This window comes from Camelus ferus, chromosome X (genome assembly GCF_009834535.1).
Source record: "Camelus ferus isolate YT-003-E chromosome X, BCGSAC_Cfer_1.0, whole genome shotgun sequence".
Lineage (NCBI taxonomy): Eukaryota > Metazoa > Chordata > Mammalia > Artiodactyla > Camelidae > Camelus > Camelus ferus.
The window spans coordinates 86,014,859-86,042,809 of record NC_045732.1 but is presented as its reverse complement, the minus strand read 5'-3'; the positions used below and the strand labels follow the sequence as shown (position 1 = coordinate 86,042,809).

At 42.7% G+C, this 27,951-nt stretch overlaps 1 protein-coding gene across 4 annotated transcripts in view; it reads left to right on the top strand.

Moving 5' to 3' along the window:
* FGF13 (fibroblast growth factor 13) overlaps window positions 1-27,951 on the top strand; it is a 464,387-nt gene that overhangs the window by 280,142 nt on the left and 156,294 nt on the right. The window lies entirely within an intron of this gene.

Below are 27,951 nucleotides of genomic sequence, written 5' to 3'. Positions count from 1 at the left end.
GAGGAATGGCCCTTCCCAAATGAAACAATGAGAAGATGGTGCCAAATTGTCTCACTCTTCTCCACTCCATAAAGCCTTCTGCATTGTGTTCGAAGAATGCTCATGATCTACTCAGTCGGCTGAAGCAGACCCCGACTCCCCATGTCATGCACGCCCCGTGCGCTTGGCCATAGTGAAATGCATGCCTCGAGGAACCCATAGTAGCTTGTTTTGCTTTTCAGCTCAAGTACAGGTTTGGAAAGCTCTACTTGCTGTTACTTAAACTGAAGTCACTCAGGTGTTCATCACGATCCACGCTCCAAATCTATCTTTAAAGTTGTCTCCAGAAAGAGGATCCGTTCACCCCCACCCCCCTCACCTTTTTGGCATATATCAAACAGGGACATTTTTCACCTCACAAAATGTGGTCAGCTTTTTGCCACCTGTGTCCATTTTGATTTCCAAAATGATATTTGAGAAGTATACTATGCCTTCTAATTAAATACTGATCATCCAACAGCTCGTGTTCCCCCCAGACCAGATACTATCCCTGCAGTTTCCCAGTGAATGACACTGGAAGTGACAGAATTCACCAGTCCTTTGGCAGCCGGTGTGCACTTTGGCGTAAGTGGTTCTGGTATGATTTCTAGAAGGGCCCTTGTTCTTATTTCAAGTTGCCCTTTTTGCAGCATTATGGGATCTTCAGTACAACTGTCTTTCTGACCTGGAAAAGACTGCCACGTAGTTCTGTTCAAAGTTTGGTGTCTAAGGAAATTACCCCAAATTGACTAGTCTATAGTTTTAGAAGCAAATTTTTACATCTTAAAGTCTCCCCATTTTCCTTCCTTCCACATAGAGCTTTAAATGTTCTTTGGCAGAAAATGAGAAGTGTACCTTTTTTATGTTTAATTCTATTTCAGCAATAGAATAGAGCATTTGCGTTTGTTTTCTACCCAAACTTTGGTATCCCAGCTATCCACTTTGCCTCTGAGTTCTGATGTCAACACTTACTCATCTGGAGATGTAAATGGTGACCCTTTACAGTGAGTAAGTCCAAGTTTTCATGGTTTCGTAGAGGAGATACTTACTTGATTTTATGCTTCAATGAAACAAAAAAAGTTCAGCTAGTGACAATTACTTTAGTACATATGATACATTCCAGTATTTTTTTCTTTTCTCTAAAGTTGCATGTGTGTGATATATATATTTGCAAGCACAAAACAATATCTGTATTATAGAAATATACTGTTTATTATATAATTATGTTATTATAGCCATTATATTATAATAAGCCATTTGAGAAGCAGTTGGTTAAATTCAGTCAAGCAATTAGGCTAGATACTTAACTTCAAATTGTTTTAACAACTCTCGGATTTAAAAAAAAAAACAGTTGCATAACGAAATTTAAGACCCCATCCCTTTTCTTATTAACATATAATTTTGACAGGATCTATTCATTTTCAAAATGTCATCCGGAGTGTATTGTGAATATCGTTGTGAATGTTTTCTGAAGAATTCTTTCGAGAACAGTTAGCAGTGAAACTCTTATATAAGGTTTGGATCCTTTTTAATCTGTCATTTCGTCCACGCGTCGGGTATTTCTAATGTGGCTGCCATCCTTGTATACTTTGATGGCCATTGTCTTCTTTCAGATTGAAGATTTCCCTTCGTGTTGCTTTCATGCCAAATCCTCTGAAATAGTGAAGCTAATATTTCCTTCCTTATTCGTATGAATTATTTGTAAATAGTAGTAGAGACATTGGAGGTTTTCTGGGATGACATTTGAATACTGTTTACAATTTTACTGTACCCCTTTCCAACAAAGGCCCAGAAACTAATGGTGAACCCAGACCTTAAAATGAATACATCTGATCTCTGTACAAATTAACAGGATCCCGAAGACTTTAGATGGGGGCAAGGCAAACATGCTGTGGAAGAGACCTTGGATAAATAAGGAAACACTGCTAAGATACTAAAATGCCAACTTCATGGAGGCTCCGGAAGCCCGTCATTGCAGGAGGGGAAGTACTTGTGGGCTTGCAAGGGTTCCGTGGCCATTCTGGCAACCTGGAAGATTTTTGCAACACTGGTTTTTAAATGCTGTAAGGTACAGTCTTCCATTCTCTCTTACAGTTGCTGTCACATTTTATTATAATTCGTAGAAACAAAAGGTCTCTTTATTACAAATGGATGGACTCTCAGTTCTAAACTGCGTCCATACTTTGAAACATTTGCTTCTCATGTGAAACATTTTGGAAAGAGAGTTCCTCTCATGATCTCTCTGCCAGAGTATGAGATCTTCATTGACCTTGGCTGTGGCTGTCCACCAGTTCCACTGCAGGTGAAGGCAATGGGCAGGGTGGTTAAGCCATCCATGGTTGGATCCATGCAATGCCAAGCTGCCAGGGTGACCTCTTCTAACAAGATTGTCTTATACATACATACATAATTTATGACCACCTGAGATTTGATACAGATAACTTATTTACAGTTGTTAATAATCATCTATCCTTTTGAAGACATTTTGGTATTGTGTCCATGGCCCTCAGAGTTCATGTAAAAACAGTACATAGAGGGCCTGGAATAGTTCGCTGGCTTTTCAGGGTATACTAAGGCCAGATTACACTTTGCCAAAAACAGGCTTCTATTTCTGAGCAGCCATTTCAAAAATAAAGTTCTTTAGTCTGTTCCAGATACTTGTGATTTTCAGTGATGTGGTTATTTCCATAAAAATCACTGGTGATGTCATCTTATATGAGTCCTGGAATTTGGCAGAAGAAGCACACACAGATATCTGAGAGCCGAATCTGGCCTGTTACCAGCCACACTCTTTGTTACAAGAAAGCCACATGGAGGGTGGAGAGTGTTACCAAAATCTTTTTCTTACTGTTCCAGGAGCCTTTTGGCAAGAGAAAGTATAATCTTCATAGCTTTATTCTTTTGTTCATTTTTTTTCTTTCATTGCCATGTGTGCCAAAATGAAATCACTGATTTTAGAGTCACTTCTGGAAGCCAGTCTTTTATCAGCATAGATGCTGCTTCCTAAATGCCAGTCATTGGGCTTTTACCAATGTTTGAAGACTGTTCAAAAGAATCACAACAAGCTAGACGTGCTTCTAAGGAGATAATGTTCAAAATCTCCAGAGAAAAATACATCATGGATTCTCAACATTTGCTTTTTGGATTGAAAATCCTGATGACAATAGTGAATTTGAAGGAGTTAATGCAAAAGAGGAAAATATTCCAGAGCTCAGGGATTTGTCACCATCTTTTACTCAAGCATTTGGCCTCCTTCCTACAGTCCTGTTTTCCTGTGATTTAAAAAATATATATGTACATTTCATCTCCCTCAGGACATCCATAACCTTTTGATTCAGAGAGGCATCCAACCATGACTTTGGTTGAAGGCGAAAAGAATCTGTGCTCCAGACCAGTGATGAAGTGTGGCAGATTTCACCAACCAAAAGGAAGCCACAGTATGTGCCCCCTGTGAAGGGCGCACCTTTGTAACTCACACAATGACTGTTACTCTGGTAATGCCTTGGTTTCTTTATCCCAGAAAGAGGATCTGGCACCGTGAATGTCAGTCTTGCCTACATGGTAGGAGAGAAAGAAGATGGAGGAATATAAGGAACATGTGGAGGGAAATTTCCTCTTCGCTTTTTCTTCAACTCTGTTGTCCCCTGTTGTGTGTCTTCCTCATTTTAATACTAATTTGCCTTTTGAGAAAAATGGCTCTCGTATTGTTTGAATTAATAGCTCAATAAAACTCAGCAACCTCGGATGCTCGACACCTGAAAATGCCTTGACTCACAGGTAGGATAGGCCTGGGTTCCATAGCTGTCCCCTTGAGGGCGAGAACTGGGGACCTATTCCTATTTTAGTAGGAAAACCTGGGGCCATATCTTTGAGTGACTCTGAGGAGATAAAAGACTATCCTTAATCTTTTAATTTCAAAAGAACTGTGACTTAGGGTCACCCTGCCTTTGATTTATGACCTGATAGATGACAAAACATCACTAGAGAGTTTACTTTGCTCATTGAAGCAAATGGCAGCTTCATTGCGGAGTCACAAGAAAGAGTGAAATATTGGTCCATATTGAAATCAAATTAAACAGCCAGAAATCTGAAAGCCCGGGTGACTAGCGATGAGTAACATATTCAGATGTGTTTCTCTGGGTTATGTGGCAGCTCCTCCTCAGAAGACAACTTGGCACACCCTGCTGACATTAGGAAGCTGGGAACGGCGCTGAAAGCCAGTCTCTCTTCTTTCCTATTTCCCCGCCTAATGGCAGCAAACACAGCATTAAATCATATTTTGGAGATACTTTCCACTCTCTGGAAAACTCCTAATTTGATCAAGGAAGTATACTTAACAGCCAATAATTCAATTTCAGGTCAGGATGGGGATTTATGATTCTCTTACTAGATATATGCAGCTCGGTCTCCAGGCAGGCTTTTACTGTAGAAAATAACAACCATTTCTTCTTTAGTGATTCATCCTTTAAAGCAACAGGGCTCTCTTCTGCTTTGAGCCTGCGTGTTCCCACCGAGGTGATGGTGATGTCTTCCTGGCAGGTGGCCTCTCCTTTCCAGCTCTTGACTGCGGTTTCCCTCGGTTAATGCACTGGAGCCAGATATTTCTCCTGTGTGACGCCAACCAGGAATGAACCATTTCAAGCCTTTCTGTTGAAATGAACACTGCCCTGGGAAGGTGCTCAGAAAGGTCTACTGGATGAATGAGGGTGGTGATTTTGGAAACTTAAGAACATCTGCCTTTCTGACCCAGCACGGGATGACCCAGGTGCACGGTGGTGCATATCCCAAAAGGCGTAGCCTGGATGACTTTTCACTGTTTCCCCAAGTGCAGCCTAACCCTGAAGCCTGGAAGGCTGCCTCTGTGAGGGAGAGGCTCCAGATGTGCTGCTCCGATGTTCACTCTTCTGTTTTAAATGAGAACCCACTGGCCTGGTCGAAGAGAATGCTGCATTCACTCTACCCTCTTTCATATGTTCTACAGTAACCATCAGATCAGTATTTCCCAAATTATGTTTCATGAAACCCTGATCGTATGTCTTTGTGAAAGGACACATTCTGGGATCAAATACCCGTTTCCCAAATTCCACACCACTCTCAGAGGGTCAAGGTGCTTAAGAAGGTATTAACGGTTTTGAGGAGTCTTACAGATGAGGAATCTTTCTCACTCTGGGCAGTTCAGACGTAAACAACATCTTCCAGCTCCGGGATGCTTTTTGTTCTTAAAACCTGTTAACATCCCACAAGTTCGCTGTGGGAAATGGCATATGCTGGCCCCACTGAACCATGTATTCTGGTCCGAACTGGGCTTTGACAAGTAACCCGCTTTCTCTCTGACCCCGACCTACTACTGTCTTTGGGGAAATGCTACTCAGAGCCTGGTCTGTGGTTTGGGGCTGTGTCTGAAATTGTTACCAGTCCGTGATGAGATGAGGAGCTTGTGCCAGCATGTAAATCCATGCACTGTTTCCTGCATCAGGGAAGTATTGCTGGCTTGCTGTGAAAAGTAGCTTCAGCTGAGCCAAATTTAAAATATGCTTAGTGACAGGTTCACAGATCAGCACTAAGCCTGTGGCCCCTACTTTGAGTAACATTGCTTACGTTACTTCCATGATTCTCAACCTTGATTCCGCATTAGAATCATCCGAAGACCTTTTAAATAATACTGATGCTTGAGCCCAACATCAGACCCAAACCAACCAACTAATTAATAACTTGTCCAAATGAAAACCCTGCAAAATGTCTTGTGGAAGAAGCTCCAAGTGGGTACTGTTTAAAAAGCTTCCTCAGGTGATTCTAATGTACTAACTGGATGGGAATCACGGCCTTAGAACAAAATCACCTTGGCCTTAGGACCGTTAGCTGATGTCAGCTGTCAATTCAGAATTCTTATCATGCTGATTGCAGGGGCCTCTTCGGGAGGTGCCCTGTGATTAGAGGGCACTGCTGGACAGGCAGCACTTCTGTGACCTCTAGAGCTTGTGGCCATGTAAGGTATCCATCTTTCCCACCACACACACACACACACACACACACACACACACACTCACTCACTCACACACTCGCACACACACACTGCTACGTTTTTCAAGTTCCCTTGCTGCTCTGCACTCTTAGAAATATAATCAGGCTTCTCCTTAGAAGTGTGGGGTAATCTGCCACCTTGTGACCGACATCCTTTCTTGCAAGCAGTTGTGGAAACACTTGCTCTGCTCTCAAACTATCATTCAGCTTACAAATGTGGGAGGAAGCATTCCTCGGGACCATGTGTGACTGTACTTAAAGATGATGGAGAAGGAGCAGAGCGTATCAGCATACCCAAGAAGTACTTCTGTGTGCTTCTTGACCTGCCTGCCGCTGCTCTAGGGTGAGATTGCAAAAGGTGACTCCAGCTGCTCGTGATCTGGGTATCTGTCCCCAAGTTACGCCAGAGGCTCTCGAAACTGAAGCATTGCCCTCTTACCACCATAGACATCGCCAGCTCCTGCAGCGGAAAGTTATGACAGCAGCGTGGACGTGAAAACTGACTTTGACACGATTGGGAGACTTTAAGTGCTCTCCATGATTATAAATCATTCCTAGCGTTCTAAAGTACATTGATTCAGGTGTTCATTTGTTATACGCTACAGCATTTCTCAGTGTGCTTAAGAATATGCAGCTTGAATAATGCCCCGGGGAAAGTGTGGAACAAGAGATATTACATCCCGCATATTATCAGTCACTTAGCCTTGTCTTGCTTCACAGCCAAAATCCGCACTCACTCCAGCCCATCAAAATCACATGTTCACTTCCACCCATGTGCTCGCCTGTTTCTCCTTCTGAGCCCCAGCTATTTTAAGATACGTATTTTCAGAACAGCTCCAGGTCAACCTTCACGCATGTCCAGCTTTGGAAGCAACAAGTGTGCATTATCTGGAAGACCAGCTCTCCAAGGAGGAAGGAAAAGAGCGCCCAGTTCCGCCAGGTCACGTCTTCATGCAGTGAGAGCACCGTGCAGAGCGCCTTAGAGGCACGGTCACAAAGACCCTGGCGGGTAGGGGCTGCTCCCAGCGCTTCACAGTGAGCAAAAGAAAATACGGGCAGGCGAAGGCACTTTCCCAGTGAATGACAGGACTGGATTTGAATGTGGTTTTCCTGGCCTCCAAAGACCAGGCCCTTTCCCATCCATGGCTTCTCCTGTGCTCAGGTTTCCCCCTCTCACCCTCTATGTGGGTTTGTTGTGTGAAAGGAATTTTAGTGCCAAGACAACATCTTAGGTGAAAAGGAAAAAAATACTGTCCACACTCCCTTCTCAGGTGACGACCTTGTCCAGGACACATGAAGAAAGAGGAGAATGATGAGTGAAAAGCTAAATTCAATCTGAACGCAACAGAGTGGTCTCTAGATAAAGAACATAAACTGGTCACTTGCCTAATCTGCTTTCTTTAAGCCAGACGGTGCCCTTCACCTAGAATAGCAGAAATAAAGAGAGATCACTTTTAATGATTAAAAAATTGATTCTCTTGCTTATTTATTTCTCCGCTCACTGAAATCAGTGCCATGAATAGGAGTGTTATGAAGATTTGCTCTGAGCACTTTGCCCAGTTCTGGAGGATTAGGTGTGACTTAGAGGTTTAGGTAGTAGCCATGAGTTTTCTTTCATCACTTGTTGGAACCCCACTCTCTCGCCTTTGGAAGACAATAATGGAAACAATAACTGACAGTTATCCAGAATTTACTATATGCCAAGCACTGTACCTAATATTGTCTTAATTCATACAAAAATCCTTAAAAGTAGGTGAGGTTTTGTTTGTCCCCATTTTATGGATGAGGAAATGGAGACTCAGAGAGGTGAAACCGCTTGTCCAAGGTCATCTGACCGGAAAATGGTAGAGCTGATATTGGAATCCAGCTTGGCTCACTCTGAAGGCCTTGGTCTCACAAGCAGTCCAGAAAGAGCTCCCGTCTTGTTCTGCAGTGACTGCAGTGTCGTCTCGGTGAGACACGTGGCCGGGGATACGAAGGTCCGCAGAGGTGGAGGGACCTTTGGCTGCTGTCAGGAAAACAGTGCATTAAAAAGGTGACCTCTTCTTCAGACAAAAGAGAAACCGCGAGATTGAACTTCAGAATGTTTCCAGGGCAAGTTCTCATCAAATTTGACTCGGTCAAAATGCTGTACCATCTACAGCGTCAGAATTGGGATTTCTTCACTGGGCTGCAGGCCAGTTCTTAATCACCTCGGGCCAATTGACCTTCTACCTCAAAACCTTGGCTCAAAAAATTCCTGCTGACCTCAATTCCTGAATGACAAAACCTTCAGTATGGAGTGAGAACTGACTTAAAGACGCATGAAGACAAAGTCTTACGGAACTAGGTTGGGTCGCTGTCAAGAGATTATTCTGTGTGACTTTCACAAGGAGTGAGATGCCGCGAAATGGTCCTCTTCCCTCCGGAAGCAGGAAGAAGGTCTCGGTAATTTGCGTGGTGTGGTCTGTGCGGGACATTGTGTACTGCGCTTTGGTTACGTGCTTAGTTAGCAATTTTTTAGCATCTTTTCTATGCCAGGCACTTTAGATTTATTATTGCTAATCTTCCCAGCCCATGAGGTAGGTGGCATCCATCTTGAAGGGCATGGTGGCGATACTGGTGTGTAGAGATGGGAAATAACTTCAAAGTCGTACGGCTAATACGTGTCTTAATTGGGATTAGAAGCCAAGTCTCTTCCGTTCCCAAGCCTGCTCTCCTCTGCCACACTGTGCTGCCTCAGCTCGTACTGCAGCCTGACCCCTGCCTCCCCCTTTCACGTGCAAGAGATGACAAAAGAGCTCAGCACCATCTTTTTCTGGCTTGGTTTTGGTTTGGGGTTTTTTTTAATTGAAGTGAAGTTGATTTACAATATTGTATTATTTTCAGGTATACAGCAAAGTGATTCAGTTATACATACCTTTTTTTCAGATTCTTTTCCATTATAGGTTATTACAAGATACTGAATATAGTTCTGTATGCTCTACAATAGGACCTTGTTGTTTGTCTGTTTTATGTATAGCAGTGTGTATCTGTTAATCCCAAACTTCTAAATCCCTCTCCCCACTATTCCTCTTTGGTGACCATAAGTTTGTTTTCTATGTCTTTGAATCTATTTCTGTTTTGTATATAGATTCGTTTGCATTATTTTTAAGGTCCCACATATAAGGGATATTCTAGGGTATTTGTCTTTCTCTGTCTGACTGACTTCACTTAGCATGATCTTCTCTAGGTCAGTCCATGCTGAAGAGCTCAGCACCGTCTTAACCACAGCTGCTGAGGGTTGCTGTTTAGAAAAAGACTGCAGAATGACCTCTAACCTCTCAGCAGAGTGCACTTACCCAGTGCATCCATTGGGAGACTTCCCTTGTGGGTTTCCCCACATCCTGGTTTGAGTGTTGGTGTTAGCAGAAGGCAAGAGGTTAGACAAATGGTGACCCCTGAGATTTGTCACATACTTTTCTCCTTTGTTCCCTAAATAAACATCTACCAAGTGCAGGTCAGTTTTCCTGCAGTGCTTCCTTAAGTGCAATAATGCTTCTAACCCAGACTTGCCCTCATGGAACCACTAGACCTTGAAGCAGCCTGAACTCGTTGTTTCATGAGCTGCCTCCCCAAGAAAAGTGCCGTGTTTCTGAAGAGGGGTCCATGCTGATAGAAAACACCTGTTCTCAGGTCCTCGGGCTTCGGACACTCCTAGGGAGAGGTCAGAGGTTCTGTTCATGCTCTGGGTTGTTGTGCCCACTTTGGAATGCAGTGATCTCGTGCACTAAGGCTGGACCCTTTAAAGGGTTGTCTGTCTGAAACGCAAGGAGTTTATAGGGACACACACATTCATATTGGGGTTATGCGCTCCTTCGTATCCTCTCTCTCGGCGTGAGCGCTTTCCCCTGGGTCATGTGCAGATCCTTGACTGAGGACCTCAGTGGGGCAGGAACTGTCTGAGGTCATCTCTACCAGAGACCTGCCATTGTCTGCGTGGCTAGGTGGACTCCACCCCCTGGAAAACACAAAGCACTGAGACAAGTGAAACGTGCCCTTTGTGGTCCTTAGTTGGCCTCCTTTGAATAGAAGGTGTGAACACACACACACACACACACACATCACACACACACACACACATCACACATCGCTAGTTGAAATACTTTATTGAGGAAAAACACAAGCAAAAAAGTAGTAGCGCTCACGTGGTCCCTCTACTGGAGCCCTTTATGGAAGACAGCTGGCCCGACAAGGCCCAGCCTAACCACAGCCTTCCGTGGGATAATGTGGGCCCAAGCCGGCCATTCATACAGGGAGCACAGTTGTCCAGCAGGCTGCCTCAGGCTGCGAGCAAAATCTGCTTCCTTTCATGCAACAGGGAAGGAACCGAGGGCATTTCAAAAACTGGGAGTTAAGGACGCTGCCAGCCAGTAACTTTTCTCTTTTGTTTCTTCCTCAGCCATTTTCCATCCATAATCCCCTGATGTTCCTCTGAGAAGGTAGCATTTTAGATCCATATTAGAAGATTCATGAACTGATTCAGGAAATTTCTAATTGGCATGCATGGTTAGCTGTTCACTTAGTGGATAATTGGTTAAATATACCCAGTATATTTACTGAGGGAGGGAAAAAAATCCCCAAAGCAAATCGGAATAATTTGGGAGCCTTTTATTCTAGTGCAGCATTTTTTGGGGGAGTCGTTAACTGTCTCCCTTCTCAATTAAGACTCTATTTAACATACATCCTTTATTTCATCCCTACTAAATAGAGACCACATGCCTAGCACAGTGTCTGTCAACAACAAATTGTGACTCTGAGTTCCACCTGCCATTTGCCATTATTCTAGGCAGCAAATGAGTGACAGTGCTTCCAGCCACCATGAAGAGAATTGATGTATTTGTCAATAGGGATTTATCCTCTTGTACAAACCAGGGATGGTGCTGGGTTTAGTCCCAGCATCGGCAGGAAGTACTATCTCTGCCCTCAAGGAGGGAAGGCGGGCACGAAAGGCAGACTTTGAACGGTCAGTTAGCTCTTGTTTTAGGTTACTTTAAAACATCATGCCTTAAAATGGGAACAATTTTATTCCTTCCCGTACTCTATAGATTGGCTGGGTCAGCTGTAGGTAGCCTGTGGGTTCTGCTGATCTTGCCGGGGCTCACGCATACATTTGTGGTCAGCTGGTGAGCCGGGTTCTGGGACGGGCCTGTCTAGGGCAACTCCGCTTTCCTCCACGTGTCTGCCACTGAAGTCCCATGAAGCCATTTTTGTATTTCATTCATTTAACACTTACTGGGCAACTTCTCTCTGTGTCAGACACTATGAGGACCTGCCTTTAAAGTGCTCAGCCTTGAGGTCTAGGCTAGTGGTAGACTTTTACGACTTCTCAGCCTGTGATGATATTAAAGGCATGATAGCAGAGATCTCCTAGGGAGGGAGAGTCTGTGGAGAAGGTGTTCTAGAAAAGAAAGGACTCCGCAGGAGTGGGAGGAGGAAAAGCAGGAGAAAGAGTTACTAAGGAAGCCCCGGGAAGACTGAGCTCCAGGAAACAGACATCCGTAGAGCAGAATGCAGTAAGGAGGTACTAATGTAATGCAAGCCTCTCCTTTATCCCTCTTAACATCAAAGCTTTGTAGCCCTGTTCACTTCGGTATAGAACAAATGTCTCTCCACTACTCACATCTTATTACACTTCTTGTAATTAACTAGCGTAAATCACTCAAATGCGTTTGGTTAGAACGACCCTTGATAGAAGGGGTGTGGTAAGGAATCACGCACTGCCTAACTGCTGAAGGAAGACCAGGTCTTTTGTAAAGATGTCCTTGATTTTTCATCCCCGCAGTGCATCTCAAGTTTACATCTTTGCCAAGCCTGATTTCTTCTTTTGTTGTTTATCCTTTTTAATATAGTTAAGCTTGCTCAATATTTTTCAATAGCCTAAAAATATTGGACCAGGGAGAATTCAAATTAAAAGTAGGTGGCCTCTTGAGTTCAGTATTTTAATACTGACATACTTTGGAGTTGTATTACAGTGCTGCAATCAGGGATGGCATTACGTGAGCTTCCAATAAAGCAAGTTTTCTGCCAACTTTACAAACGGGCAATGTTGCTAGACTGTGGAAACTGATTCCTTGTCTAAGAGTGAAGGTCTGGCTGAATCAAATAGCTAGTATATAAAAAGAACAAACACACAGTTTTGCGGTGAAGAACTGTCGAGCTGACAATATGATGTAGAGTCCACATAATCGAGCTGAGTTTTCATCTAGGATTTACGAATTTAGATCACAAGGAAACGTGAACTTCCCATGCAAAACTGAATGAAAGTTTTCTGTCCCCCTGTCCAAGGTCAAATAACTCTTCGTTAGTGGCCTCAAAAAAGGAAAGAAGTTTTATTTTTTTTCGGGATGAGAAGATTTAAAAAGTTTAGTTAACTTTTCATAGCATAAGGTGGTCTGGAGAGTTTGGGAAAAAATTCTTTTTGAAGGAAGCCTGGTGCTTGGATCAGCCTTGAAATAAAACCACATTAGGCTACTGCCCATTTCTAAACTAAGACCAGAGGCTACAGCTGCTATACTCTTGGCCTATTACCCTTTTTACCAAGACAGGGAAATGTCACAGTAGATAATAATGCATTCGTATACCCACTTCTAACAACATTTTCCCCCCTTAGCCTACCCAATACTACTCTCCTGTGGCTCAATTAAATCTGTGCTGAGACAGTATCCTGAACCTTAAAGTGTAGTCTGGGTTCTCAACAGCGGAACCTGAAAGCTAACCAAGGAGACTGTCTATTCCTATAGCTTGTGAAACTCTTTGATAGCCTGTCATCCTTTTCTCACCTGTCTGCTGGCCTCACGAAAGGGCTTTGAAAAGGAAGGAATAACATCTCTGCAGGCAGGGGGACAAAGGTGAGCTTTAACACACAATCGAAACTTTGTCTTCTCTCCTGTTTAGTTCTATTCCTGCTGGGAGTAGAGGAGTGGACACTGGGAAAACCAGAAACGGACCTGTGTCCCTAAACTGCCCCAAGGGGTAGTGTGTGTCATCTTCATGCAACAGGGCCTCAGTGCTTTCTGCGTGGAAGAGTTAACCAAGTCATCTGACACATTCGAATACTTGATAATGAGTCACACTGGGTTCAAAGACAATACCAAATAAACATGGGAAACACCAGTGAGAACTAAACCCCAGTGAGCGTATTTGTTAATGCTTCTTTCCTCCTGTCAAAATCAGTTGACATATCTGTTTGTTCCCTTAATTGGTCGGCTCCAGGCTCCATGTCGGGCTAGAACAGTGTTTTGTAACCTCAGTACTGTTGACCTTCGGGGCCAGATTAGGACCTTGGTTGTCAGGGGCTGTCCTGAGCATGGGGGGAGGTTGTGAGGGTACCTGGACTCTACACACTAGATGGTGAATAGTAGCCTCGGCTGGCCCCCTGCCCCCTGAATTGTGACAACAAAAAATATCTCCAGACATTGCCACATGTCTCATGAGGAGAGACGTCACCCTGTTAAGCACCCCTTGGCTGTATAAGAACTATGCAGATAAGAAAGATGTGGTTTGAAAATTACTCTTTTCTTAAGAGACATTCAAAATGCTTCTGTTCAACCACAACCAGTGTCCTCCTTCCTTGGATTACTAAGGTAATCATTTCAATTTCATCCAAATTCTGCCTCCCAATCCTTCCCTCATCCCTCCAAAAGCTTTTTAGCTTATCTGTTTATAAGACTTTCTGGTAGAGCTCAATGCAATGATTTGGTATAAGAAAGCTGAGGTCTCTGGTTAAATGAGTCATTCCACAGTCATGGAATGAGGACTTACTTGTTTTCCCATCGTGTCTGCTCCAGGAGATCTGGAGAAATATGTATGATGGAGTCCCTGCCTTCTAGGAGCTTAGAGTCAAAATTCTCATACATGAAAAATGATGTAAGTCAGGTCTTGTCGAGGGTCCAGGCTCCAACAGCATCTTGTTCACGCAGCTCTTTTCATCACAGCCCTTTGAGAAAGCTCTGCCCGGCCCACCCCCTCTCTTCAGTAGAGGGGTGAAGGTGTTCTTCAGAGGTTTCTTTTGCATGTTTTCATATCTAGTTCAAAATCCAAAAGCTTAGACTATTAAATCTAACCACTAAGATTCGACTAACACTAACTAGGTCCCTATAATTGTGCCAGGCTAGTTGCTTCCTTCAGAGCATTTAGTTCTTGAAACAACCCTAAAAATGAACTATTCCTTTCCCTCAAAATCCTCCTGCTTCCTTTATACCACCACCCAGCACATGAGATCAGGAAAAAGGAATTTTGTGAAGCCTTGCCTAATAGTTGAGGGGACAAACAGGAATTAAACTCATCCAAATTCAGAAAAATCACTACTCTAGCAGATAATTAAAGAATAGAATTATATTTACCTCTCAGCTAATTTAACATATTGTGATTAATTTTTTTCAAAAGCAGTTGGAATTTATCTGGTACCTGGTTTTTAGCTTTGCTTTTATTCCCTTACAGTAAAGTGCCCTCAGTGAGTTACGTAAGTTGGAACAAGGTTCATTCCGTCTTTGGGTCTCCATATCCTTCTCTGCTTAAATGAGAAAAAAATGGGTTGAAATGGATTGAATGGGTACTGAATTGACTTCTTGTTGTATTATCTCAGAGTGGTTCAAACTAAGACTCAATTTGTTGCTAGGTTTCCTAACAGCTTTATACACAGTTGGAAGGATGGAAATTGGACTAATAGATGTGGTTGGAGTCTGACTTCATAAAAGTTTCAAGTGTTTGCTTCTTTCGCTGGGTAATGCAGTGTTCAAAACCTGGAGGGCTTCGTGGCTGAGTGGTGATGGCTGTGGGCTTCTCCATTTCGAGATTCCTGCTGAAACTGGCGATCTTGATTCTGGGCAGCTTTCAGGTGGGTAAAGGCCCAGGCATGGGCTGGTCTGCAGGTGTGGAGAAGGAAAGTAACATTTTCTGAGTACTTGACTGTCTTTATTTCAAAAATTCTTAAGTACCATCGAATTAGCTAAGTAACATGCCCAATGTCACACCAGGAGAAAATGGAAGAATTGAGGTTCAAACCCAAATTGTCTTGGCTGAGCTGTACTCTGCTTTCTCTGCAAGGGAGCCTCTCAGGGCCCCCTTGAATTAAGCATGCTTTACCTTTGATGACCTTAACTCTTCCTTTTAGTGCCTCTGAACCTGACTTCAGGGACCTAATGCTGTCATGACCCTGATGTGAAGGACCTCCCATTTGGTACCCTTTGGTGGAGAAGTGCTTTGGCTCAAGAAGGATTCCCTTACCGCAGAAAGTCAGAGCTAGGGGTGAGAGCGAACGGGCGGTCGGTAGACCAGCACCCCGGCCACTAGACTTTACACCTCTGTTTCCTGACTCAGAATCATAGGTATCAAGCTTCACATCACCCCTCGGCTTACTAGCTCTCATCTTGGGGCTGTCCTGGCCTCCATGCCCCCTTCCTTACACCCCCTTCCTTCTCTCACAGACACATGGTGAGGATCAGGCACAGGGGAGACCCGATTCTGAAAGGTGCCAGGTATACTTTCACTTACCTTTACCTTTTTTATTTTGAGACCCATTGTTTCATTCCAGTTCCCCCTGTGGAGATGCACATGGAGGTAGGGGACTTGCTGTGCACATCAAATTTTATCATCCATCTACTCCCATGTTTACCTATGTCTGTGGGAAGTTAAAGGAACCACCCACATCCTCCCAGAATATAAACTATCCCTGGGTGAGTGTTAGATACAATAGTGGGATATTTATTCATCTAATGAAAAAGGGCAGAGTTTCCCAAAGTACCCAGTGTTCTTTTAGGTGGCAGCCTGTTGTTCACAGAATCAGCACCACGGCGGCTCTAATGTTCCTCCACCTCTTCCGAATGCTCTTGGTTTAGGGGACCGAGAAGTTAAATGAACGGTTAGAAAAGCAGAGTGATACGCCCAGTGTGAACAGAAGTGGGAGAACCTTGTGGAGTATCGCCTCAAGCAGGGTCTCCGTCTCATCTCTCCTCGCCCCTTGTCCATAGCGTCTGACATTGGTCAGGGAACAACAACAACCATAGTCACCATTTCTTTGAAGGCCCAGTTTAGGCCAAAAACATGTCAAGTTTCTCTAATGTCTACTTAAATCCAGTAATGTAGGTCTTTTATCCCAATTTCATACACAAGGTTAACTGAGGCTCAGAGAGTTCAGTTGAGGCCGGGTTAGGGAGTCTAGCAGGTGTTAAAAACACACTTTGATGTGAATTTTGCACTCTTAAGTGGTCTGAACCAGTCTTTGGATGGATCGGCTCCTCCATCTGAGGTGTCACCTAGGTTGGTGACTTGAACTGTTGCTTCAGATGTGACTGAATTTCCATTTATATTCTCTGTTTACAAAATAACTTATAGTGTGATAGCTATAATAGACACATAAAACACTGCCTTGGTAAATCTCTCGTTAACTATAAAAATGGTAGCTGGAAAACCTGGTTTATTGAGTATCTTCATTACAGAACTTTTAAAAATTTTATTTTATTTTGTTTTGTTTTATATTATTTGCCCTTGAAGTGTAGATTCAGAGCCTCTGGGAAACTTCCTAGCTGCTACTTCTTCTCCTTTTTTATTTATTTTTGGAGGGGGGGGCAAGTAATTAGGTTTATTTTTTTGTTTATTTAATGGAGGGACTGGGGATTGAACCCCAGACCTCGTACATGGCAAGCAGGTACTCTACCACTGAGCTATACCCACCCACCCCTGCAATTTTTTGTTTTCAAATTGGGGGTGTTCACTTTTCTTTTATTGTGGACAACACAGCTCATCCCTGTAAGTTTGAAGTTGGTCAAGTTCCAGACTCTTCAAAGCCTTGCTCAAATCCATCCTCAGCCCTTGCCTTCCTAGATCTACATGCCCACCACTCCCACCCTGAGACATTTTTGGAATCTGTCCCTTCCTTTCGATTTCAAAGCACTCAGACCACTTTGCTAAGGCCCTCTGTTTCAGGTCTTGTCACTCACTGCCTGCCTAAGATGAGAGGGTTTTTGTCTGCCCGTGGTGGGCAGGACCCCTGTCTTCTTCCTTGCACACAGTGGGTGCCCAACACAAGCATCTCAACTGAAGACTGCAGCACTGCTGTTCTAGAAACGAGGCTTGGTGACACATCAAGGAAATAGAACCCCCGGTTACCTCTTAACGCACAAAAGAACACTTCTCAGAATTGGGAAATACTGTATGTTACACATCGCTGTTAGGGGCATGTTTGTCTTACTAGTAAGAGGCTGTCACAGAGCATGGTGCACAATAACGTCTGTGTCTTGAGTGTTGTTTTACCTTAATGGAAATGTAAAAATGCAGAGTGAACAATAGATTCATTCCTTTATCAGGGCAATTAGCCTCACATCGAATTTGCTTGTAGGTTACTTCTGGTTAAAAACATTGGCGCTGCTGATTGTATTTTTCTCTATTTTTAATCCCGAGCTGGGAGAATCCATTCATATATATCATTTTCTCCTAGTGCCTTCTAGAAGCTGGGTGCAGTTAGCTGTAACATAAAGTGCTATACATGATACCGTACAGGTCCTTCAGAATTTTATCTTCAGCAGTGCGTTCGTGAGAGACAGCTAGTGGAATAGAAAGAACACAGAACTCATGTCCAGCAAACCCGGATTTCAATTCCGCCTCTGACACTCGCTGGGTGAAATAATAGGATCCAGATTTCCAGGGCTGCCTTGAGGACTGATGAGCCGTAGTGCCTGAAACATAGCAAGTGACCAGTGAAGGTGAATGGTTCTGATCGCTGTTCATGGTGATGAGGGTGCAGCTCAGGCTGCTGCTTGTAATTCATCAGGCCGCCCCAAAGCCAGTCCAGCCATTGCCAGCTGTCAGTGGGCCACTGTCCCAAGCTACTTATTGGAACCCACCTGGCATGGGGCTTCCAGGCTGGTACCTGAGTTTCACATATTCTGCACCCGGCACTTAATCAATGCTAGTTATTCTTATTGTAGTTAAAATGGTCTTTAGGGCGGCATTGCCAAATACGTTACCTGAATAAAATGCTCCCTTAGGAAATGTCCTGAGAGTGAAAACTGTTCGGGAAACAGCTGCTTGTCATATCCCTGACCTGGAGATTGGCACCGCGCAATAGGATATTAAAGACTCTGAAGAGCCCTGTGGCGTTCTTCTTTTATGCATATGAAGTTGTGGGGTTTTTGTCGTTTGTTTGTTTGTTTGTTGTTGTTGTTGTTGTTTTGCAGTTACAAAGAACCTCCCCACAATAAACGCTCTTCTGTTCTTGCTGTCTTCATTCTTATATCAGTGACTCTTACCGCTCTCCCACTCTCTTTCCACTTCAGGGGAGTCCTTTGAAAGACAGGGGCTATGAAGTTGCAGTTACTGGCATCAGGCCACCAGGACCATAAAACGTGCCCGTCTATTCCCTAGAAGTTTCCAAGTGGTTGGTGTTCAATGCCATTTTCTATCTTCTTACAGAATCACGACATGCTCTGGCAGTCAGCAGGCTTTTCCTTTAATATCAGTTGAAGTTTAAAATGCAGCCAGCGATCAGGGAGTGTAATCTCATGTAGAGGAGGCTGTGTGCCTGCGTGCACCCCATGCCACAATTCCATCCGTGTGTCAAAAGCTTTATGGCGTGTGTTTCAGTTTACTGTGTATTAACATTACCAGTGCACCAGTTTAGGGCCATAATGCCTATCTTGGGATAAAAGTTGCTTAAGGCACATAGCTATGGAGCTAGGGCCTCTTGGGTCATAAGTAAAACCCACTTTAAGTATCACTATTTGAGCATTTGAATTTATAAAAGAGGTAAGTGGGAGTAATTATTCATTTTACTAATGGATCCACTGCAAGACTGCTTTGTAAGACCCTTTGAAAGTATGTTTAAATAAGCATTGATTTTTACACATCTTTCCAAGATCAAACCACTTTATTAGATAAAGTAAGGGATAGCTGCCTTGGGCTATGTGGTTTGATTCCTTCCCATCACAGCATGCTTTGGATCTAATTTTGTTTGTTTGTTTGTTTCTGCATAGTCGGCAGATCATCATGAGGCTTTCATGACTAGAATACTTTGTGAAACATCACCATTCACATCTTTCCTTTTACCGCTTGGCAAATTTGTGCTTAAGACCTGTGTTTTTCTGTTTTGTATTCTGTGGAAAGGCACCATTCTTTGGTTTTGTTTTGGATAGATTTTGTTTGAACACTGTAAATGACTTGTCAGGAAATGAATTAGGCATTTAAGGGATGCGCCAACTTTGAGACCACCTGGGTACCATTAATGCATTGTAGACATATGTTGTCTAATGGTATTCATTTAGCCTAAAAGAGATAAGAGGTTTTCAGAAATAGCAGACTCATTCCCAAGAGTACCTAACACTTTGGGCAAATCATCCTGAAACGCTGAAGAGCTATAATACTAAGGTCCTATGGGAAAAGGCACAGCCAAATATTTAAGAAAGGACAGGTGTCTAGAAAGGATATTTCTAAATCAGAAAACTGAACTGACAGGGACTGAAAGGATATACTGCTTTTCAACCAAGAAAAGCTTTTTGTTAGATGCTACTTCCATAAGTGCCCTTGCCCACACGATGAGAACCATCATTGTGGGTCAGATTTTCTAGAAGCCCTCCCCAGTTGGCCCAGTGTAACCAAACTGTTCTTCATTGCCCAAGGAGTTAGAAACTCCCTGTTGAAGAGGCCAAGCAATTGACTGTCCTCATGTGACTTTGGCTGCCACCATGGAACCAAGTATACTGCAGAGCTTTGGACACTTTTGGTGGGAAACGCCAAATTCAATTTTTGTTGGACTACCTCTGAAAAATGTCATCTTATCTTCATGAGCTAAGAGCGAGCCTTCCCAACAATAGTCTCAATTGCCTGTATTTGTAGCGTATCCTATACACCAATCGCTGTGCTTTACATACATGATTTCATGTAAGTCTCATTTTTCAGATGAGGAAGCTGAGGCTTAGAAAGGTAACTTGCCTGAGGACACAGCTGGTAAGTAGCAGAGCAGGGACTCAAACGTGAGCAGAGTCCAGAGCTCGAGTTCTTAACCATAGCAGTGAAAGGGTTTCCATGCTTATGATGGGGCTTGGAAAGACAAAGGACAAGTTACTTTTCCCTTTGAAACAAAAGCAAGAGGAAGCACTGAATTGGTTTTATTCAGTGCCACATTATGCAGCCCTGTGTCATGCTGAAGCTTTTTGTGCGTTGTTTTTGTCATCCTCCCAATAGTATTGTCAATTTGATCTTATCATTTTCCCCCAATTTTGAGAAGAGAAAATGGAGACTTGGAACGTGAATTTGAATTTACGTGCCCAAGTTCAACTTGCTAGTAAATTGTGGAGCTGGGATTTGAGCCCAGATCTTCTAACTCCAGAGATTATGTTCCTTAAGTACTATGTATGTACTGCCCCAATGAGCAACTTCTAAGACCGTTGAAGCGGTCATTTTAACCACCACATTTTTCACTTACAACTGAGATGCTGCTGTGATGGGTAGGAGGAGGGAAGGTGAGTGAAATGACAGGCCAGCCTGCATGGTCTTTTTCAGTGGGCCAGGAATCGTCCTCTTTCAAAGAAGGCTTTGCCCAGTTCCTTGGGCCAGCATCCTGTCTGCCTAAAAAATGAATTGGGAACTACCTGTGTGGGGGAGGAAATGCACAAAAAGATAAAATGTTTGAGCACGAATATCGTTCATAAGCACAAGTCGAGCAGAGTGTATAATTCCCTTGCCGCAAGATGTAATACAGTCTACTTACTGAAGCAGAATGACAGTCTTCCTTTTCCTGAGGGGTTGTGAAGCCACAGGATAAGTGAATGAAGGGATATGAGTTAGAGGATTTTTAACATAGAAAATCTTTCTCTTTAAACCAAATGTTATATCATGGGCTTTTTGAATATGCTTAGAGAGAAAACAGGCAGAATTCCATGAAACTTGGTCTGTCTTTATGGCCACGATCTTTGATACAGCTCCACTATTTTTTTTTAATTGACATATAGTCAGTTTACAGTGTTGTGTTAGTTTCTGGTGTACAGCATAGTGAATCAGTTATATATATATATTGCATTTCATCTTCTTTTTCGTGATAGGCTATTACAGGTATTGAACATAGTTCCCTGTGCTCTACAGTAGGACCTTATTGTTCATGCCACAGCTCCACTTTTAAGATGTACTTTTTATCACTAAGCATGAGGAGTTGTTTTTATCATGCATCCTCAGTTATCTCTGAACTTTTGACCTTCATAAGGTCACTTTTTAGAAAAAGTATCATCATTGGTCATGTCATAATTTTTGGATTATTTATACTCTGGGACGTAATAAGAGAAGAATTTCATCTATTGGTTCTTTACACTGGAAAGTAAGTAGATACTCACTTTCCTGGACACACAGCCTTGCCGCTAAAGTCATCGGGTCCTTAATTTATCCTATTGTCTCCCCCTTACATCTCCCCAGCCGATGTCCTAAACCTAGGCCACTTGGCTCAAGCCTCTGCCCCATCTGAAGTGTACTGTACCCTCCAGAGAAACAGAGACAGATGATAAGAATTGGCTCATGTGATATGGAAGCCAGGAAGACCCACAGTCTGCCATCTGCAAGCTGGAGACCCAGGGGAGCTGATGGTGTCATTTGGTCCCAGTTTGAAGCCTAAGAACCAGGGGAACCAACAAGAGAAGTCACAGTCTGAGTCCAAAGGCCCCCATATTGGTGTGTCTTGGGGAAGGATCAGCCATCTAAGTCCCTGACAGAGCCCTAAGGCCTGAGAACCAGGAGCACTGATGGAGGAGGGCAGGAGAAGCCGGGTGTCCCAGCCCCCACAGAGAGCACATTGGCCCTTCCTTGGCCTGTTTGCTCTGTTCAGCCCTCCATGGATTGAACGATGCCGATGGACATTGGGGAGGCCATCTTTACTCAGTCTGTGTTTCAAATACTAATCACTTCCTCACAGACACACTCAGAAATGACTGACCAATAATCTGGGAATCCCTGAGCCCAGTCAAGTTGATATGTAAAATTCACTATCTCACCTACTTAGCAGAGAGACACCCGATATGGCAGAAAAAAGTCCAGGTGAACCCCCTCAGCTTCTCTCCTCTGCACCTTCAAAGGTACAGGCTTTTTGCAGTCGCCCTCTGTCTCTCCATCTTCATGGAAAATCTCTCTTTTCCTGCCCAAAGTTTTGGACCACATTCTGCCTCTTCGATGACCTTGATGTCAATCAGTCCTTCTCTTTCCCTTACATTTCTAGCTTTCCACTGCCGACGCTGTCTTTGGGGGTATAACTATGCTCAGGTAAAGGAGCTCTCAGGACTGGATGCCTTTGGGTGCTGATTGCCATGAGGACAGACTACCGGAAAATGAGTTTCAGGTTCACTCCCATGTTTCAACTGTCCCCTGTATAAAAATAACTCAGCGGTGGAATTTTCTGATCTCTTAAATGGATATAGTGATATGGACATGATAGGGTTCTTTTGAAGACCAAATGATACAATGAATATCTCTGAACCATGTGTATCACTAAACTGAGAAACCAAAATGTAGTAAGTGGTCGAAAATGGTGACATTTGTGGCCGTGGTATTATTTAAAGTACTTATGGTAGTAGTGGGGATAATTATATGAGGAACTGAACTGAAATAACTTTAAGGGGCCATTTGCTTCTCCAAGGACAAGTTTGGATTCTGTAATCTCCTGTCCAATCCTTTGTCAGTGTTTAATACATTGCAACTGTATCCAAACTCTCTTCCAGTTTCCTTTCCGCTTACAGCCACCCTTGTTCAGGGGCACTGGCCCACTGGCCATTCCCCAGTCATACTGTGGACTTCCTTGCCTCGTGAGTCTGTTCATGCTGTTCCTTCTGTTTAACCTGCCTTTTCCCTTTCACAAGATCTAGAATGGTGCACCTTGATCAGTGATATTTTTCTCATGCTCACAGTAACTACTCTGGGCGGAGTTGGTGATCCCAAAGCTTTTACACACACTATCCCACATGGTATGTTCATTGTTGACCTGCTTTTCCATCTGCTACACGTAGAACTCCTAAAGGACGAGGGTGAGTTAAGCTTGGTATCTTTTAATGCCTGGGTGCTCAGTACAAGTCTAATGATTGTGCTAATGGACAACTTCTCTGGCTTCATGACACTATCCACCAGTTGAGGAACTGCGTGGCCACTTTAATCAAATTATTTTTATCACATTATTGGAGATTCTTTTGGTACTTTTAAAGCTGTTAAGTAGCAGCGCTCCTTTCTTTGACATTCCAAAGACGGGAAACTAATACAGTGTTTGGTTCCATCCTTTCTGTTTCCATTGATGCTAAGAAATAGAACATTTTAGCCTCTTGATTATAAGGGGGAGATAGCCTCTTAAAAATAATTGACTCAAGTAAGCAGAATACCTTTTCAGCCACTCTTCTCTCACCTCCTTATTGCCATGAATGATTTTAGTGATTTGTCATCAATTTTAAAGACAAAGCTGCCATCTTCCCTGTTGTGTATGAGGCCACTTAGCAAAGTCAGTAATTATCATCAACTTACTCTTTCTTCTAAGAGGCAAAACACAGCTTCAGCATCTAACAGGAGATTCTGACCAGAAGAGAATCCGATTGGCTCAGTGTCAGTCCCCTTGGCCGGGTCAGGGGTATGTTGCTGGTAGACAAGAAATTGATCAAAAAGGGAGTAAGCAGGTGTGGGACTGGCTTTTTGCTTACTTTTGAGGTTGGCAATCTTGTGACAGCTAATAGTTTATTTACATCTTAATCATTGCCTACAGATATCCTAAAGACCTTTGCTTTTCCTATAAGGAAATCAGACCCTTTCTACTTCTTTACTTGTTGGCAACCTCAGGTTTACAAGTGACCCAAAAGGACAGTTTATCCAAATATGTCTGTTCTCTTTTCTCTTTCCTTGAACATTTCAACACTGTCTATACATGTATCTTGAGCAAAGTGGATAGGATCTCCAGCTTAGCTGTTGACCTGTTTTTTAGTTATGATTTTGGTTTTGGTTTGGTTGGTTGGTTGGTTTTTTGTTTTTGTTTTTACATGTATTCTCATGTATAAGTAAAATTACTCAATCAGTGAGCAATCTGACAGACTAAGACCTGGCTTCAAAGCAGCCATCTGAACATTTTAAGAAAGTCGCTTTCATTTCAGAGCCTACTTTAAGTTCATATTGCAGAAGAAAAATTATCTCAGAGAAGATACATTTTCTGTTAGAAGGCTAAAATGTCAATTTTTAAAAAATTCTTTGGTGTACCAAATCTCTGAATTTTTTATCCTCTTTTTTTTCACATTCTTGCTTTCTTCAACTAGAATGCTTGCTTCTAAAACAAGGTTTCTCAACATTATTGACATTTTCAGCCAGATAACCTGGTTTTGGGGGATTGTCCTGTGCAGTGTAGGATGCTTAACAGCATCCCGGGTCTTTTACCCTTGACATAAAAGTAGTGGACCACTCCTGTCCCCAAGCTGTGACAACGAAAAATGTCTCTAGAATTGCTGAATGTGCCCCAGATGTGGGAGGTCGCTGTAGGGACAAAAACACTCCCAGATGAGAACTGCTGATTTAAAATAGTTTTCCATTTTAAAGTCTCAGTGCCAGAATGTGGGAAGAATTCTCTACTTTAGAAAGGAAAAAAAAAAAAAAAACAAGAAAATGATGGGCAAGACCGGTTTTCTTCAATGAATGATGTAGGTCAGTCCCACTCAATTGCCAGCTATTTTTGTAGTGTTTGTCTGCTGTAAGGAATTATGTTTTTACTTTTATCCCTATTCATTGATTTCCCTTTTCAGTTGATTCTTCATCATCCGGACGTAGGTTATGCCTGTGCTTTCATTTTTCCTGCAGGCTTACAGATTACACACCTGGGCTGAAGAATGAATTTGGAAGGTAGAATTTCCCACTGGCCCCTGGGGATCCATTCTTTCCCTTTTCTTGGCCCTCCTCTCGCCATGGGCTGTGGGCTGAGTGAATCATCTAGAATCCCTGGCCCTCTGGCTTTCACTTGGCTCAGTTAGAATAGGCCAGTGGGGAGCACTGGCAAGAGATTGGAGGACAGGAGGAGAGAAAGGCTGGGAATCCTGTATCTTTGGCCACCATTTTTGTCAGGTGGCCCTTCTTCCAAGGCTGCAGCTCTCTCAGGCTCCCAACAACAACTCTTCTCTTGTCTTTTCAGGCTTAAGTGGGATGACAGCTTTCTGGTCTTCCTCATCCCTGGGAGCTTCACCATCATATAAGCGTTCCCTGAATGCTGTCCATGCTGCTGTGACTGATCCCTTTATTAGACACTTTTCAGTGACTTCCATGAATGTGTCTTCTCTTTCCTTCCAGAAAGCTGCTCATATGAGATGACCCTTCTCTTTCAGTGATCCCAAGTAGCTTTTGGTCACTTGTTTCCATCAGGATATTGACTGCTTCTGGGGTGTCTTGTAAATTTCCCATCACTCTGTCTATAACTCTGGTCCAGGAAAGTTGTTGACAAACCTTAGCATTACTGTGTGTAACAAAGTGAAGGTACAAAATGGTCTTGACTCCTTTAATATGAAGAATATGGTAGTTACACCTGCCTCATTTCTGCAGACAGAGATAAAGGAGGCTTTCTGTTTGTTTTAGTGTGATTCTCACCAGGCATAGAAACTGTGGACAGAGGAGCTGTCACGTTTCTTGACTTGACCTGACCTTGAGGTTTGGTGTGTATTCACAATCATGTCATCTTCATCATCCATTATCAACAGATACTGTGTGCCTCTCGTATATGGGGACCCGTGCTAGGTTCTGGGTACAGGAGTGCAGGCTGTATGAACTTGGTCCTCCTTCCCAGACTGAAGAAACTGGGCTGGGCACTTAGACTATGAGAGGATAATTTGATTTTTTTTGCCTTTTTGAAAGCATTGCAATCATTTTTCTTTTATACTCTTCTTCATATCATTCATTATCACCATCCATTCACCCTGTCTGTTCCACATAGTCATCAAATCATAGAAATCCTTCCTCTAAAGCAGCACTGTCCAATAGCAACATAATGTAAGCCACAAGTGCAATTTTATATTTTCCGGCAGCCACATTAAAGAAGTAAAAGGAAACAGGTGAACTTAATTTTAATTAATTAATTAATTTTTTATTGGAGTACAATCAGTTACAATATGTCAAGTTTTAATAATATATTTTACTTAATCCAGTATGTCCAAAATTTCAATATTTAATCCATATAAACATTTTTGGTGAAATAGTGTACTTTTAAATTACTAAGTTCATAAAGTCTGTATATTGTACTGTTCCGGCACATCTAAATGCAGATACCAAGTATTCATTGGAAATACATAGTCTATCTTTTGATCTCATCAAATTACTGTTGGAAAAGTAGATCCATATTATCCAAATTGTTCCAAACATAATTGAGAATTTTGTGATAACTGAACTGAATACTTTTTTAACATTTAAATTGAACTTAATAAAAATTTTAAGCAAATTACCTATTCAGTTCCTTAGTGACACCACCACATTTCAAGTACTAGCAGGCACCATATTGTACCACGCAGGTCTAAACCATCTCCAGAATGCATCTCCCCTTCTCACATCACTAAAAAGCCTGAGATGAAGGCTTACGCATTGGTTATTTAGACTGTAACCACATTCTCCCTTCAACCACTTTGTCTTTAATCTCTTTCCACTTCACCCAAGCTCATCATCCTCATTGACTTCTGAACTCTTTTGGTCAAACACATATCTGATCACATCATTTCACTGCTTAAGAATTTTTCAGTGCCCACTGCTGACTGCAGAGAAGAGCCCAGTTTTCTTACCGTGGCCTGCTAGGCCCTCCTGACCTGGTCCCTGTCCTCCCTGGACGAGTCTCCATTCTCTAAGAGCATTATGTACAAACAACTCTCCACAAATTCACTTGTACTAATTTCTCCCAAACCTTACTCTTTATTAAGGGCCCAGATTAAATGCCATTTCCTATAAGAAGCCTTTCAGTAGCCCTTCTGCCAGACAACATTCATGTCCCCGTTCATATTTCAAATAAATTCTTTTCCATTGTATTATTTCCAGAGGTGAGTTGATCTGGCTCATGAACTAACCTGGGAGCTCAGAGCAGGGGTCAGCGAATTATCGCACATGGGCCGAATTGGGTGTTGTCCTGGTAAACGGAGTCTTACTGCACACAGCTATGCTCGTTCGTGGACATGCTGTCTGTTGGTGTGTTCGTGCCCCAGGGGTACTGCTGAAGAGTTGCAGTAGAGACTGAAGGACCCACAGAGGCTAAAATGTTTATTACCTGGACTTTTCCAGGAAAAGTTTACCTACCTCTGTCCTGAGGATGAGGCCTGTCTTATGTATCTTCAGTACCTAGGTCAGCACCAGGCTCATGGCAAGTTCTCATTAATGTATGTGGAATTGAACAGTAGGTGAATGGAACGAAACTGGATTGATAAAGTGAATGAAGTGAATGGAAGTTGATGATTTTGTCTGTACTTGAGAAGATTTTTGAGGCCAGAAAATCCTTTTTGCCATCTCCTTAGAATTCTTTATGGTATCTACCATATCGCCACTTTATAAGTGTTTTGCTTGAATAAAGCAATTTTTGTTTTATCACTTTAATTCTTTTTCTAAAATACGATGTACCACCTACCATTTGTACTTTAATTTCTGTTTGATTTTACTTGTTTCCCAAGGACACAAAGTGATTAAATCCTTAGAAGCAGAGTGCCTGCAACACAGAGAATTGGCAGAAGCTGTGAATTCAAGTCTTGGCTTCATCTTTGGCTTAATTGGCTACTTTGAATAAGACACTTGACCTAACTTGTTAGTGTCATTTTCTGATTCTGTAGTGCAAATTACAACATCCTACCCTCAAGTTATTACTTGAAGTGTGTGTGACTACATTATGCAGCTTTGTAATGCGTATTATTAACATAACTTAGATTTTCCTAAAATAAAAGAAGCTCTTCT